At 34.3% G+C, this 14,369-nt stretch overlaps 1 pseudogene; it reads left to right on the top strand.

Moving 5' to 3' along the window:
• LOC129069736 (transcription factor BTF3-like) overlaps positions 1-3,824 on the top strand; it is a 151,500-nt pseudogene extending 147,676 nt beyond the window's left edge.
• The last annotated feature ends 10,545 nt before the right edge of the window (positions 3,825-14,369 follow it).

The raw sequence follows: 14,369 nt of genomic DNA, 5'->3' as shown, positions 1-14,369 counted from the left end.
CATGCCTTTTCAGGAATCTATGATTGTAGAGTAATCATTATAAAGAAAATAAAACCTTATTTTCTAATAGTATCAGCATAAGCAGTTTTTAACTTTGCATCTGCTTTTCTGTGCCAAACTCACAACTTTCTACTTGAGATCTAAATCCATCTGTGTTCCCCTTAGTCTTCCAGTTTTTCTCCTAAAACCTCCAAGTCACTAAAACTATGTTCCAGGTTTCTTCTGGCTCTCTTGGTTCTCCTACATAAATGTCTCTGAGGAGAACAGTTGGTAAGTTTTACGTATCTTTACAAACTTATTGATGTATTTTAGGTGCTTACTCCAGAAAGGGAGCACACATTCCAAATGACAATTCAATTTTAGGTCTATATATACCCACCACACTCCACGTTTCATTAAGTAGCTACATACTACCCTATTTTCCTCTTCCTCCAAGAAGTGGTAACTAGATTCCAAACACCTGTTACTGGCCATGCCCTCTGCACCTGCCCATGGTCTGTGAAGCAAGGAATGTGGAATCTTCACAAGGTACAAATTCACAGTTAGCTGTACTATATTTCTACTCTTCTTTCTATTCTGTGGCAGATTCTACTCCATGTTAACCTCTTTGCACTGGTTTTGATTGACTTTTATCTCCTTGAATCTTTTTTCTTTCTGATTTGCTTTCTGATTTTTTTTTCACTTTAATCTAAGAAGCATTATGCTGACTCAGAAGCCAGAGTGTTGACAAGGGCATTCCTCAAGCCCCTCAGTTTTTCCCTTAGCAGGAAAGCTAGCTTGTATGAATACGCTAGAGAGGAAGGCAAAAACATCATGTAACTGCTGGCAATTTAAGCATATTCCCTAAGTTTATGCTTATGGGTCCCAAGTGGAAATTTTCTTCAGAGAAACTGTTAAGAATAATGATTTAATAGGCCTGTTCTCTGGAGATAAAAGGGACTCCTACAAACATTGCCTTAATATGGATTGGCCACTCTGCTCCCCTCCCAAATAATCTGTGCTAATATTTAAACAAAATAAATAATTATTATAACTCATTTTATCATAATATAAACTTCATTTTTCCTTAGTAAACAAATAGCTATGTTACATAGTACTTACCATTTAATGGATACCTACTATATACCAGGTGCTTTATTACATTTATCAAATTCTAGTATAGATAATTCTTATAATGTATGCTGTAAGTAAAAAATTTATAATTCTAAGTGCTTTTTAATGTTAAAATGGTGGAGCTGGGAATAAACCCCAGGCAGTCAGATTCTAGATATGTGACCTTAATCACTCCATAACAATTCATCATAAAGAAAATAAAACTCTATTTTCCAATGGCATCAATGTAACTAGTTTTAACTTTTGCATTCTGCTTTTTATACCAAAGTCACAACTTCCACTTTGTAAATCCATCTGTATTTATAGATACAGATGTAAACAGATGTATAGACATGTATGAATATAATTATAACATATAAATATATTAATATATTGTACATACAAACATTTATATATTTAATGTTCATTATAATCCTGCAAAGCTAGTTATCCACAATTTTAAAATGAGAAAACTTAGGCAGAGAGAAGTTAAATAAATTTCTTAGGGCAATCCACCTATTTGTCGTAAATCTCAGATTCAAACCTAAATTTCACTGATCTCTTTTCACAAAGCACAATGTCTGTTGTGTAAATTCTTGTCATCCTAATTAAAGCTTGACAAATAATAGTATAATTGTATCAGTCATCCAGTGACAAAATAATCTTACATAACAAACAACCACAAAACCTCAATGAACACATTTTTTAAAATGTATTTATCTCACATTTCTCTGTGGCTCTACTTACTTGGGCTGAGCTTGCTCATGCATTTGTACTCAGCAGTAGGTCAAGTAAATACATTTCTGATCCCGACTGGGCTCACTCATATGTCGTGGGATTAGTTCACTATCAAATCATTTAGGATGGTATTTGTTGCAATGACAAAAACAATTAGGCTCTGCTGGCCTGAATATATTCTACTGGCAATAGCAGAAATCCAATAGAAAGGGGAAAATATTAAGGTCTTTTCCAGGCTTTCACTTCTGTCATATCTGCTAATAGCCTACTGGTCAAAGAGAGTTACTTGGTTGTGTCCATAATATCAGTGAGAGGACTCTACAAGGTTACATGGCAAAGAGTGTGGATACCTGAGGGGTGAAGCATTGTGGTCATAATACAACCAATTTCCTGTAGTCACTATCATTGGGGCTCAGTAACCAAGTCATAGAATTATGCATTTAGTTGTATGGGAGAAGTGATTACTAAACTTTCAGGAATTTTGGGAGCCAGCTGTTAAAACCATTGGTAGCTTGAAACCAGCCCATAATGAGAGTATTCATATCACAAAAGCCAGTCAAAAACTGCAAATCAGAGCTTTATATAGTTAGTTTATCAGTGCACTGCCATATGTATTTCGGAACTTTCAATGTAATGCTTCTCCTTCATACAGAAAATTTCAAATGACTATGTGAAATTACTTTTCTATTTTGCATCAAAAATAGTAAAGACATAATGATTAGGTTACTACTTTGTTTTCTTTCCCTTATTTACCATCTATGTATGCAAAGAGCCTAAAATTAATCATTCTAAAGAACGAGATAGCTCATCGTTTCTTGAACAGGTACATAAGAATAGTAGTTAAGTAAAAATCATCAAAGAAATTACTTTTGAGTCTAAAGATTCCAATTTGCTATTTTGAAGGATACTTAATTCTCATTCATTGTCTTTAGCAACTCTGCTGTAGATAATCCCAGGGCAGCATCAGGTTTCAGAACTCTATGAATTTTTGTCTGAAGACAGTTGAAGCTATAGTTTATATTGACCTAGAATCATAGATCATATGTGGAATTCCTTCTATCACTGAATGGATTTGAGCACAGCTGTGTCTTTTTTCACAAAAATAAAATAGAAATTCATTCTATTTCAAATACAAGAAAGTGTTTCACAAACTGTGACTGATGAAGCTCAGGATGCAGGAAATGTGAATTTTTTAACCTTTTAGCCATTCCCCAATTCTCTAGTATCTCATCATCATCACCTTAAAAAAAATAGAAAAGAAAAACAGTTACCAGTAGGCCATGTTTCAAGAAATTATAAAATACTAGAAAGTGTTGAAAATGACCCATATTGGTGTTTTTCTTTCCTCAGAAAGGGTAAAGAAAAAAATAAGGGTAAAAAAAGTATGAAGTGCCTCTAGTTGCCATCTTGAGTCCCCACGCATGCGTGCTTATTTTTAGCTCATCCACCCAAGACCCCTGAGCATCAAACCTAGACCCATATGTGGCCAATTTCCCCTCTGACAAGATAAAAAGAACTATTGTGAACCAAGAAAAACTCATCAAACTGCAGGCACAGGTGCACTTTAGTAGGAAGGAACTGCTCATAAAAAGAAGGTCGTTCACAGAAGAGCTATAGCAGATGATTAAAAAAACAAAAACAAAAACACTATTTCTCCTGAAAGGAGTTAGGTGTAAACTATATCTCTGGTATTAAAGAGGTAAATATGTTCACAAACGAAGGAACAGTGATCTACTTTAAACCCTAAAGGTCAGGCATCTCTGGCAATGAACACTGTAACCATTACAGGCCATCCTGAGACAAAGCAGCTGACAGAAATGCTACCCAGCCTCTTAAACCATCTTGGTGCAGACAGTCTGCCTAGTTTAAGGAGACTGACTGAAGCTCTGCCCAAACAATCCGTGAATGGTAAAGTGTCCCTTGCTACCAGAGAGAATGATGATGATGAAGTTCCAGGTCTTGTAGGGAATTTTGATGAGGATTCCAAAAAGTGAAGCAAACTGAATTGTCAGTTTCTGAAGAAGATAAACTTGAAAAAGTTACTGAGAGCTGCTAATTTATATTGACTGCTTTTCCAAATTTTGTTATATGGATCTCATAAAATCTAGATCTCTAATATTTTTAAGCCAAATCCCCTTGGACACTGAAGCTATTTTCAGTTTTTGCTTATACACAAATCATTCTTTGTAGGTAATTAAGCTGAAGAAGCCTGGGAATAAAGTTTGAAACAAAAGTTTGTAATACAGTTCTTTGCCTAGTTAAAAAAAATGTGGTGTCATCCTTCTCTGTGAAAATTTTAACTATAACAGTAAGTTGTGAAATTGTACCCAGTGTTTCTTTCTTAATAAGAAATGAAAACACTGCCCTGGCCTGTGTGGCTCAGTTGGTTGGAGTGATGTCTGTAAACTGAAAGGTTGCGTGTTTGATCCCTGGGTCTGGGCATGTACTGATTAATGTTTCTCTCTCAAATTGATGCTTCTCTCCTCCCCACCCCCTTCCTCTCCCTAAAAAACAATGAAAAAAATGTCCTCTGGTGAGGATAAGAAATGAAAATTTGAGCACATTCACATATATTCTCTCCCCCTTTCTTTTCATATATATAAATTTTTTTTGGTAAAAGGTAAAGACTATACCTGAAGCCAGAGTGTCTCAGTTCAAACACAGGCTACAAGCTCTGTGACACTGAAAAAGTAATCGCTGTGTGTTCATTTTCTCCATTTATAAAATGTGGATAAAAAGTTTCTATTCTTATAGGGTTATTATATGTATTAAAACAAATAATATATGTAAAGTACTTAGAACCACATATAAATTTTCAAAAACTGTTGCCTGCCATTATTATATGAATCCCAAACAATTTTCATTCAAGGTTTTTAAAAAACTAATCAGTTAACTCAGAGAGTTTAATATTATAAGTTGTCATTATTTAAGCTATTGCTTTATTTCTCAAGGATTTGTGTGTTACAGGGGTACAGTTTAGGAGTGTGTGGACACATTCTGAATACGGCACCAGCAGCTCAAGCTCAGGATAAAGAAAAGGACCTCCCACTTCGGCTTTACGGGCCAAGTATATCAATATATATGGAAGTGTATGTAATAAAGACTTTATGAAAAACATGTGATACCTGTGTCACTTACAATCCCATATCCCTTAAATTATAGGACATCAAAAAGACATAGTGTGCTTAACAATTATTCTTGTTTTAAGTATCTTTTAAAAAGGAAGAAACTCAAATGTATTAGAAATATTACCTGTATTTTATCTTTTAGCAACTCTAACTTCACAGTGGGGTGAAGGTTAAAGTGGGAATTGTTATCTCTTGATGGTATAAGCCTGGTAAAAGCCCAGGAGACATTTGGGGAAAGAGAAGAATGCATGGTCTTGGTAATTAAATATGAATTACCATAAAAAATGACTTCATAATTTTATAATGTACTGAGATAAAAATATGGTTTTATATTTTGTAAGCATGGACCTTAATTATACAGAATAAATAATTAGAAATCTCATGTGTACAAACACATGTATAACTCAATAAAAAACACACTGAGGTAAAAATTGAAAAGTTATATTCAATAAAATGATTTTATTATGCAGCAATAGGTAGATAGAAATAGGTATAGGCTAGTGATGCTATTTATAAATCTGGGATATCATATGTTGTAGTATTATTAGGTAGCATCTATGAAGTAGATCCAGTTTGTTTTTCTAGGCTTTGTTTGAATATATATATTATGTAATATATATTTATATCTTGTTATAGAATGTAAATGTATTCTTATATTTACATTAATTAAGAGAAGTATAATGTATTCATATTTATAAATTAAATAGCCTCTCGGACACTTTCAACATAATAGTCATGGGACATGTTGTAAGGAAATAATATTAAATAATTTTAGGGAAAGGGTCAAGGAACAAATATAAAGGACCCATGGACAAGGACAATGGCTGGGGATTGAATGTGGGAGCGGGGGTGGGCAGGGCAGGGGGAAGTAATGGGGGGAAATGAGAACTGTAACTAAACAATAAAAAAAATTTAAAAAATTAAAACAGCTCATCACTCAAAATAAGTCAGAGTTAAGTCAGTATTTAGAAGCCTATATTTTCATAAAATAGCACTTCAGACCAAGATGAGTAATCTTTGTATTATAAAGAATACTTTAAATATTAGCCTGGAGGTGTTTTATAGTATACCCAAGTACTTTCCTTTTATTAAATGAAATTAAAATTGTCTATATAACGGGTCTCATTTTTCATCACTCTCGAATGGTCTCTGCAAATAAAGCACTAATCTTCCCTGCTCATTAAAAGGACTCAATCTTAAAGAACACATCAGGTATGTTGACACTGGGCCATTTAATCAAACAACTTTTTTCTGCTACATCTACAGAAAAAGAAGAAAAATGTTTTTAGGGGTAGGAGGAATGTTTTTGTGGATCCCTCTATGGGTTAGAATGGTTGACTCAGCAGCACTTTGAGTACAATGTAGGACCTACAGAAGCAATCTGATGGCACTTTAGTTTATTGAACTTAACAGCACTCAGGACAAGTGTTATATTCACACAGATTTCCCTAGCTGAAATTAACTTTCTCCTTTTTTGTGCTTGCACAGCACATGATTTCTTCCTCTCCTACAGCATTTGCCACATTGTGCCTTACTCTAAGCTCTACTTTTTGTGTGTAAAAAGGTGAAACATCAATCTTTACAAATACCTTCACAACATTTAAAAAATATTTTTCTATTTTCCTTTCCTCCATATATCTTTCTTATAAATCAGCAATTTTCAACCTGTGTGCCATGGCACACTGGTGTGCTGCCAGGATTTTTAAAAGATGCAATACCTGACTATTTAGTCAGGGTCACTGACCTCTTTTCCTTTAGACTATCAAATTTAAAAAATAACAACAGCCAACACAACAATAGTCACCCAGTGTTAATGAATCAAAATTATACCTATTTTTGTCAGACTGGTAAAAAATGTTTTGTGGTGTGCCACGGAATTTTAGTAATTAGTTTACGTGTGCCATGAAATGAAATCTTACCTTTTGCAACAGCATGGATGGACCTGGAGATTTTTATGCTAAGTGAAATAAGTCAGTCAGAGAAGGACAAATACCATATGATCCCACTTATATGTGGAATCTAATGACCAAAATAAACTGATGCACAAAATAGAAACAGAGGCATAGATGCATAGACACATGGAACAGACTGACAGCTGTCAGAGGTGAAGAGAGAGGAAAGGGGAGGACTGGATATAAGAAGGTGAAGAGGCTAGCCAAAGAACATATATGCATAACCCATAGACACAGACAACAGTGTAGTTATAGTCAGAGGGAAGGGAGGGGGCGCAGAAGCTTGTTGGAGGTGGGCAAAGTGGGGGGAAATGGGGACATCTGTAATAGTATCAACAATAAAAATAAAATTAAAAAAAGAAAATGGTTGAAAATCACTGTTCTAAATCAATACTCCAAAGGACATGCTTGTTATTCAAAATGCTAAGCTATAGGTCAATTGATACCACAATTAAACAAAAAACCCCCTCCAAATCCTAACAACATGGAAAATGAAAAAAGAGTGAACTAGGATAAAGGCATAATGTCATACTTTGTATATTTTTAGTCTATACACTGGCATGCTAGAAAACTCAGTGTTTCATTCTTTCTGATCAAAAATTGTTGATAGTATATGCCATATCATGAAAAGCAAATTATTTGTGTATATTTAAGGTCTACTGAGTGGCAGTAGGCAGTTATCTTCCTATGGGTAAATTCAATCTCAGAATAAAGTCTTACACTTCTCTGTTCCTAGTACCACATAGGAAGTACTAAAAATCTTTGTTAAATTACATTAATCAAACCAATGGAGTTTATATTTATTGATTCTAATCGTTATGACAATAATGTGGCAAACCTCCCCCTTATACTCAGTATCCACAGGCCACTACCTTTGAAAGAAAGAAAGAGAGAGAGAGAGAGAGAGAAAGCTTTTAATTGACTTAGCTTTATCTGTCTTCTTTGTAACCAGAAAGTTGAGGAACAGAGAGCAGATCTAGTGAAAAGGTTAAGATGAAACTTGAAAGCTTTAAATTATCTTAAACTCAGCTGTATAAACAACTCCACAGGTTGCCCTATCAAAATATTTAGAGGCCATTATCTTGATAAAGGCACTGAAGGTTTAGGATTGAAAAAGAAAAGAGAAAAGAGCCTTGAAATAGAAACTAATATATCTAAATTAAGTCTGCACGTGAGGTGACAGGAAAAAAATCAATCAGGTTTTGACCCATAAGGATTTTGCTGCTCATCCATAACAAGGTGAGACTATTATTTATCACGTGTATCATCCACTACTACAGATTTGCAACCTCTTATGAAGATACAGGACACTGTCATTATGAGCTATGTTTTAAGAAACTCTAGCATGGCTTCAATAAGGCGCTCAGAAAAGTACTTTAAAAGCATAAAACAGCCTTGGCTGGGTAGCTCAGTTGGTTAGAGCGCCATCTGCTATGCAAAGGTTGCAGGTTTGATTTCTGGTCATGGCACATACAAGAACCAACCAATGAATGCATAGATAAGTGGGACAACAAATTGATGTCTTTCTCTCTCTCTCTCTGTCTCTCTTTCACACACACATACACATATCAATAAATAAAAATTTAAAAGAAGTACAAATTATATGATTTGTTCATGTTGTACCAGACAAATTAGTTTGACTGAATACATACTGATATAAGTATTTCCTGAAATAAACAGTTGTTTGGGGGTTATATGTAATGACATCCTTAAGAGAAAGAATTACAGAAATGGTCCCAATGAGTATATCTGGCTTTAATTGTCCTCTTTTCCTTCCCTCTTCCCTATTCCACAAGGCATGGCCATTATGATATAAAAAGAAAGAAAAAGATCTAGAGAGAATGAGAGAATGATTAGTTTGTGGATGTTGATTTGTGACATAATATGGAAGAGAAACCGGGCAACGAAATGGGGTGTGTGGAAAGAATGAAAATAAATATGCCCAGTTCGTCTTAGAAAGCTCAATTTTGCCAGGTGATGGTTTAGAAATTATCTTTGTATCAGTCTGTTTCCTTGGAAGAGTAGCACCTTTTCTGTAGGCTTGCTGTCTACATGATGTTTCTATAGACTTAGTCTCTCTTTGGTTATATTTTTAGTTAAGGGCCGTTTACTTCTCAGTCTTGTGATATCTTAAACAATCAAACCACTATTTTAGCTGAACAACATTTTTATGGAAGGAAAAATAAAGGCAATGTGGGACTGTGCAGTACCACATGAGAGACCAAAGAAATAATCTCCTTTATCATTAGAGCAACACCAGCTAAATCCTTATAAGGCTGTCAGGCTTGCTGTGTGGATATATGAAATAAGACTTCTTTTTTGCATTTCATGGACTGTCAACACCTTCTATACTGTGGAAGATTAGCCCATGATCTGTCTCACAAAATGTGTGAATCCAAAGATACTTTGCAGTTTTATGACATTTATCATAAATAGAAAATCTTATTATCAAGATTCATCACATATCCTGATTTCAAGGTCTTAAGGAACACAGAGTAACTATGAGACTACATAAAATATAACTACACTGCAGTAATTATTTCATTTTTGATATATTATGCATAACTAACTTTAATAGCATCCATGATTAGTAAAAATAAGACCTGTCGTCATTTCTTTCAGCACAGAAATACAAAACTTGAAGAAGGTTGTTGTAAGAAATAATAAATGAAAGTTACTGTGAAGGACTTTACAAATATGAATAGCTATATACTGTCAAAAATAATTAAAGAAAGAGCTGAGGGAGGGAAGGTGGGAGCGGGCAAGGGAAAGAGGTGGGGGGAAGGCAGAGACAAATGTATTTTAAAAGTAAATAAATTAATTAAAAAAAATAAAAAAAATAATTAAAGAATATTTTTAATGTGAATGAACTGGCAACTTATGTAAAAGCACTTATTTGTAAATAGTTTAGATGACTTGCTTTAGTGTGATCAGACCACCCCCATTATATTGTGTTTATTTATGAGCATTATATTTTAAGAGGGAAGTATACAATTTTAGAGCTTATTCAGAGGAAAACAAGGGCTCAATATCTTTTGAGGCAAGCTATAGTATTTGGGAAGACTTACACTGGAGAAAAGATAGATCAAAAGAAACACGGTGTTTTGAATCATATGTATGGCTGTCATGTGAAGAATTAATTGTTTTCTGCGTCGCCAAGATAAGTGGGGAAACACTGACAGTGGGAGGGAATTTTTCATTCCATATGATGTTGACTCCACAGTTCTCGACAGATAGAATAGGTTATATCAAGAGGAAATACTAGGTGGGCCAAAAAGTTTGTTTGGTTTTTTTCCATACGATGGCTCTAGTGGTGCTTAGCTGTCTTTAATTTGATTCACAATTTTGTTAGATTGTATTGCAACAGCTGTCATATCGGTGCACATTTAGAAAGCATCAAAATTGGTGAATTTTTCTGTAGCCATTTTAATATTGAAGATGGAAGAAGGTATGCAACATTTTTGGCATATTACACTTTATTATTTCATGAAAGGTATAAATGCAACTGAAATGCACCAAAAAGATTTGTGCAGTGTATGGAGAAGGTCCTGTGAATGAGGGAATGTGTCAAAAGTGGTTTGCAAAGTTTCTAGGTACTACTGATATTTAGGCCAAATATGTTCTTGCTGTAGAACTGTCTTATGCATTGGAAGATGTTTGGCAGCACCTCTGGCCTCAACCCACTAGAAGCCAATAGCAGGAGATAGCTGACATACTGATAATATCCAAATCAATAAAGTTATTGGTGAAAATGAAAAATGTGCTTTATTTTATGGAAAAACTAAACTGACTTTTTGGCTAACACAATAGTTTTCTAGTTGCTAGACATATTCACATACAACTTGGCATTAACTATAGCAGAGAAGTTTCAGACACAGGAAAGGCAGTGGAAAAAAACAAAACTTCCAATCATTAAAGCATTTAACACCTTTATACATTTTATACAATGAATACGAACACATATTTGAACAATAGAGAGTCTAATTTATCTGTCCTAATGATGCGGACATTTTTAGGAAGAGAAGGTGATAGTTTTCTGTTTCCATGGCTCTCACTATTGCCACTTTCTGGCTGAAGTCCCTCCTATGAATAGTCACTGTGCTAATTTTTATGATGCCATAGCCTCTTGATAAAATTAGTTAACCAGAAAGCAACTCTGTTTCTCTGCACTCTAGAATAAAAGCAGTAACTTAAGGGAAAGAGGGAAATGTTGGCACGGGCAGTGTCTTTGTATCATCACATAAAATCTAATGGCCACTCAGTAATGCACATTGATTTCATTCATGCCTCCCCACCTACCAACCTACATACCTACGTACCTGCATACATACATACATAGCACTGAATCTTTATTCAGTGGATGTTACTGAGTAATCTTATTATTAATAAGTCTCTACCCACCCTGATGTTTTTCCCATGATGGATCTTGGAACAGGCCTAGTTTGTATTGAGTCAGGAAAGTTAAATTCCAATTAAATGCATTGTGGTAGTTTCTAAAAACAAATATTACTGAGAAAGCGTCAATGCAACATGTGATTGTTGTTAGATTTCTTAGTTTCATAGTAAGAAACCTATGTGTATGACAAATGTGAGCTATATAACATCATCAATGCTATAGTACAATTTGAGAGAGGGTTGGGTATTCAGAAAAATGAAAGGACTTTTAGAAATTCTGCAGGTGTTTCTTTAGCTTAGAAAGAACTTTGGGAAAACAAAGTGTGTCAATTGTTATAAAAGTCACATCTCTAATTTCTGCTGACATAAAAACCCTAGGAAATATCTGTGGTTAGATTTAAGGGGACACTAACTAAATCAAGGTTTCAGGGAAGCAGTTTTGAGCCGCATTTAAGGGGAACAGACTAGAGATCCTGTTTGTCTATAATGTGAAGATGTTAGTGAATTTGTGTTGAGCCTGGTGAAAAACTCAAAACTAGAAAGATACACCTGTGAAGGCAAGAACAACCCAAAACTGTGGTAAACTGATCATGGCTATATACTTTCAATTCTGATCACCAGATATATTTTCAAGATTCCCTGCCATGGCACTTTGGGAGAGCTGTATACTTGAACACATTCTGAAAATACTCTATTATAATACATACTAAAGAGAAGAGGAAGGACCAGAGAAGAGAAAGGCTCTCAACCAAAGTAGTCCAGTCTCTAGAAAAGTTCTTTCTTCTCCATCCCTCCCAAGATCTATTCGCTCTAACACCAGCTCTGTTCAAACTTTGACAGAGGTTTTTCTAAGACATGCTATTCTGGGAGCCATTTTTAACTGAACTTTGTTTATTCACAAATGTAAAATAAAGACTAGATGTTGCTTTAGTTCTTAAGGTTAATATATTTGTATATCATTGGAAAATAACTATTGGATTTTAAAATGGAAAAACATATATAATACACTTTCTTGCTTCATATGCCATATGATACTGTACTGTAATATTTGTATATAGTATATAAATACTCATCAGTATTATAAATGAACAATTTAACCTTTCAAAATATGAAAACATTGATGGGTATTTTTTTATATCTCATAAACACAATAATGTAACATCACTCTCTCAAATTGCTTCCTTTCCATCCCTAATTCTACTGTCCCAGTCTATAAATACTACCTTATAATTACTCGCCTGAACTATAATAATCTCCTAAACTCCTGTCTTCCTCCATTCCATTCAGCATATAAAACATGAGCAGATTAATCTTTTCATAACCCTGCAATTGTCATATTCCTGCCTAAAAAGCATTAGTAGCTCATCATTAACTATAGAACAAAAATAGGTAGCCACTGTAATTTATTGAGCAGGTTCTGATTACAAAGTGTTTTCAAGGGTTGATTTTAATAGCAGCATAGATTAAAGAAGGGAGATGTACCTAAGAATTTCAGCAATCTGGTCAAAATATTGAGAACCTAAATGTGATAGTGGTACTTATAATTCCAGAAAAAAATCTCGCATTCAAGAAATACTGCAAATTTTAATTGCTTTGAGGATAGCTTGATTTAAAAGGAGAAGAGAAAACCAAAAAGTTGGATGATACTGTGGGACTAAGAGGATACTGCTGCCAGTCACTATAATGAGGAAAATTAGAAAAGGCAATCAGTTTAGGGGATGAATTAATTAATTAGAAATGGTTATGGGAATGTAAATAAAAATGCTCGAAATAGGGCAATGGCTTTGTTTATAGTTGGGGCCTTGAGATATGGATTTGACCATGAAGGTGAGAATTTAAACATTAAAAGACATTAAAATTCATGGGAATGCATGCATTATCAGAAAAAAATGACTCTAAATAGGGAAGAACATAATGTCAGTGGCTGAACTTTAAAGAATATCTACACTCAAGAGGGCAGCTTAGAAGCTAGAATTGATAAACATTAGGCAAATATGTAAGAAGGGATCCAGTAGAGTTCAGTGTTACAGAAGTTCAGTGGAAATAAACTGCTGTAATATCAAAGAGGTTGCAGGTGATAAAATGCCTTTATATTTGGTGATGTGAAAAATCTCATCAAATCCAAAGATGACATTTGAAGGGTAAGAATCAGAGTGGAGAAGATGGATGATAAATTGTATGAGTAGTAAAAGGAAATTGAGGTAATGAATAACTCTTTTATAGAGCTTCATGATTTAAAATTGGCTCTTTATATATCTTAGAATATTAATAAATAGATGAAAACTTGTTCGAGTAAGATAACTTTTAAAATTAAGGAGATTTGGCAATCGTTAACGAAAAAAAGAGAGGAAAAGACCAAAGCAGTTGGAGGGGTAAAAATAGGAAGCTAACTCTATTCTGCAATATACAGACATTGAATAGAGAGCACATATGAGGGAAGGAAATATAGCAAGTATTACCAGGAACCTACCGAGCTAAAGATAAGAACCAATAAGAAATATCTTTCTGTGTTCACATTTTTTTCCAGGAAAGAGAATGAGAGATCATCTTTTGAAAGTGAGAGTGGAGCTGGGGGTTTCAAAGAGAAAAGTCTGTAATAGCTATTAAATTGTCAAGCAAGCTGAATTTTGACAGCGTGAATTTGTAATGGATCAAGTTGTCAGAGGTCTCCCCTTCCTCCCATCATATGATGATACAGAATTAGGAGTGTATAAATAAAATATTGGTGAGAGATTAATATTGACTATTTGATTATAAGCTTGGCAAAAATCTACCATTAAGCAAAATCTACCAAAAGCAAACATAATCTGATGTAATGCTAAAGGGTCCCAACACACTAACCAGTGATTTTCAACCGGATGCCGCAAGAGTTTTTAAAACATGCAGTACCTGACAATTTAGTCAAGATCACTAACCTCTTTTCCCTTAGACTATCAAATTAAAAAAAATGACAACAGCCAATATAACAACTGTCACCCGGTATGAATAAATCAAAATTAATCCTATTTTTGTCAGACTGGCAAAAAATACATATTGTTGCTGTGCCACAGAATTCTAGTAGTTT

The sequence above is a fragment of the Pteronotus mesoamericanus genome, unplaced genomic scaffold (assembly GCF_021234165.1).
Source record: "Pteronotus mesoamericanus isolate MK-2021 breed Mesoamerican mustached bat unplaced genomic scaffold, CSHL_Meso_final contig_24, whole genome shotgun sequence".
Classification (NCBI taxonomy): domain Eukaryota; kingdom Metazoa; phylum Chordata; class Mammalia; order Chiroptera; family Mormoopidae; genus Pteronotus; species Pteronotus mesoamericanus.
Note: the sequence above shows the minus strand (reverse complement) of the source record. Positions and strands in the feature narration are given on the sequence as shown.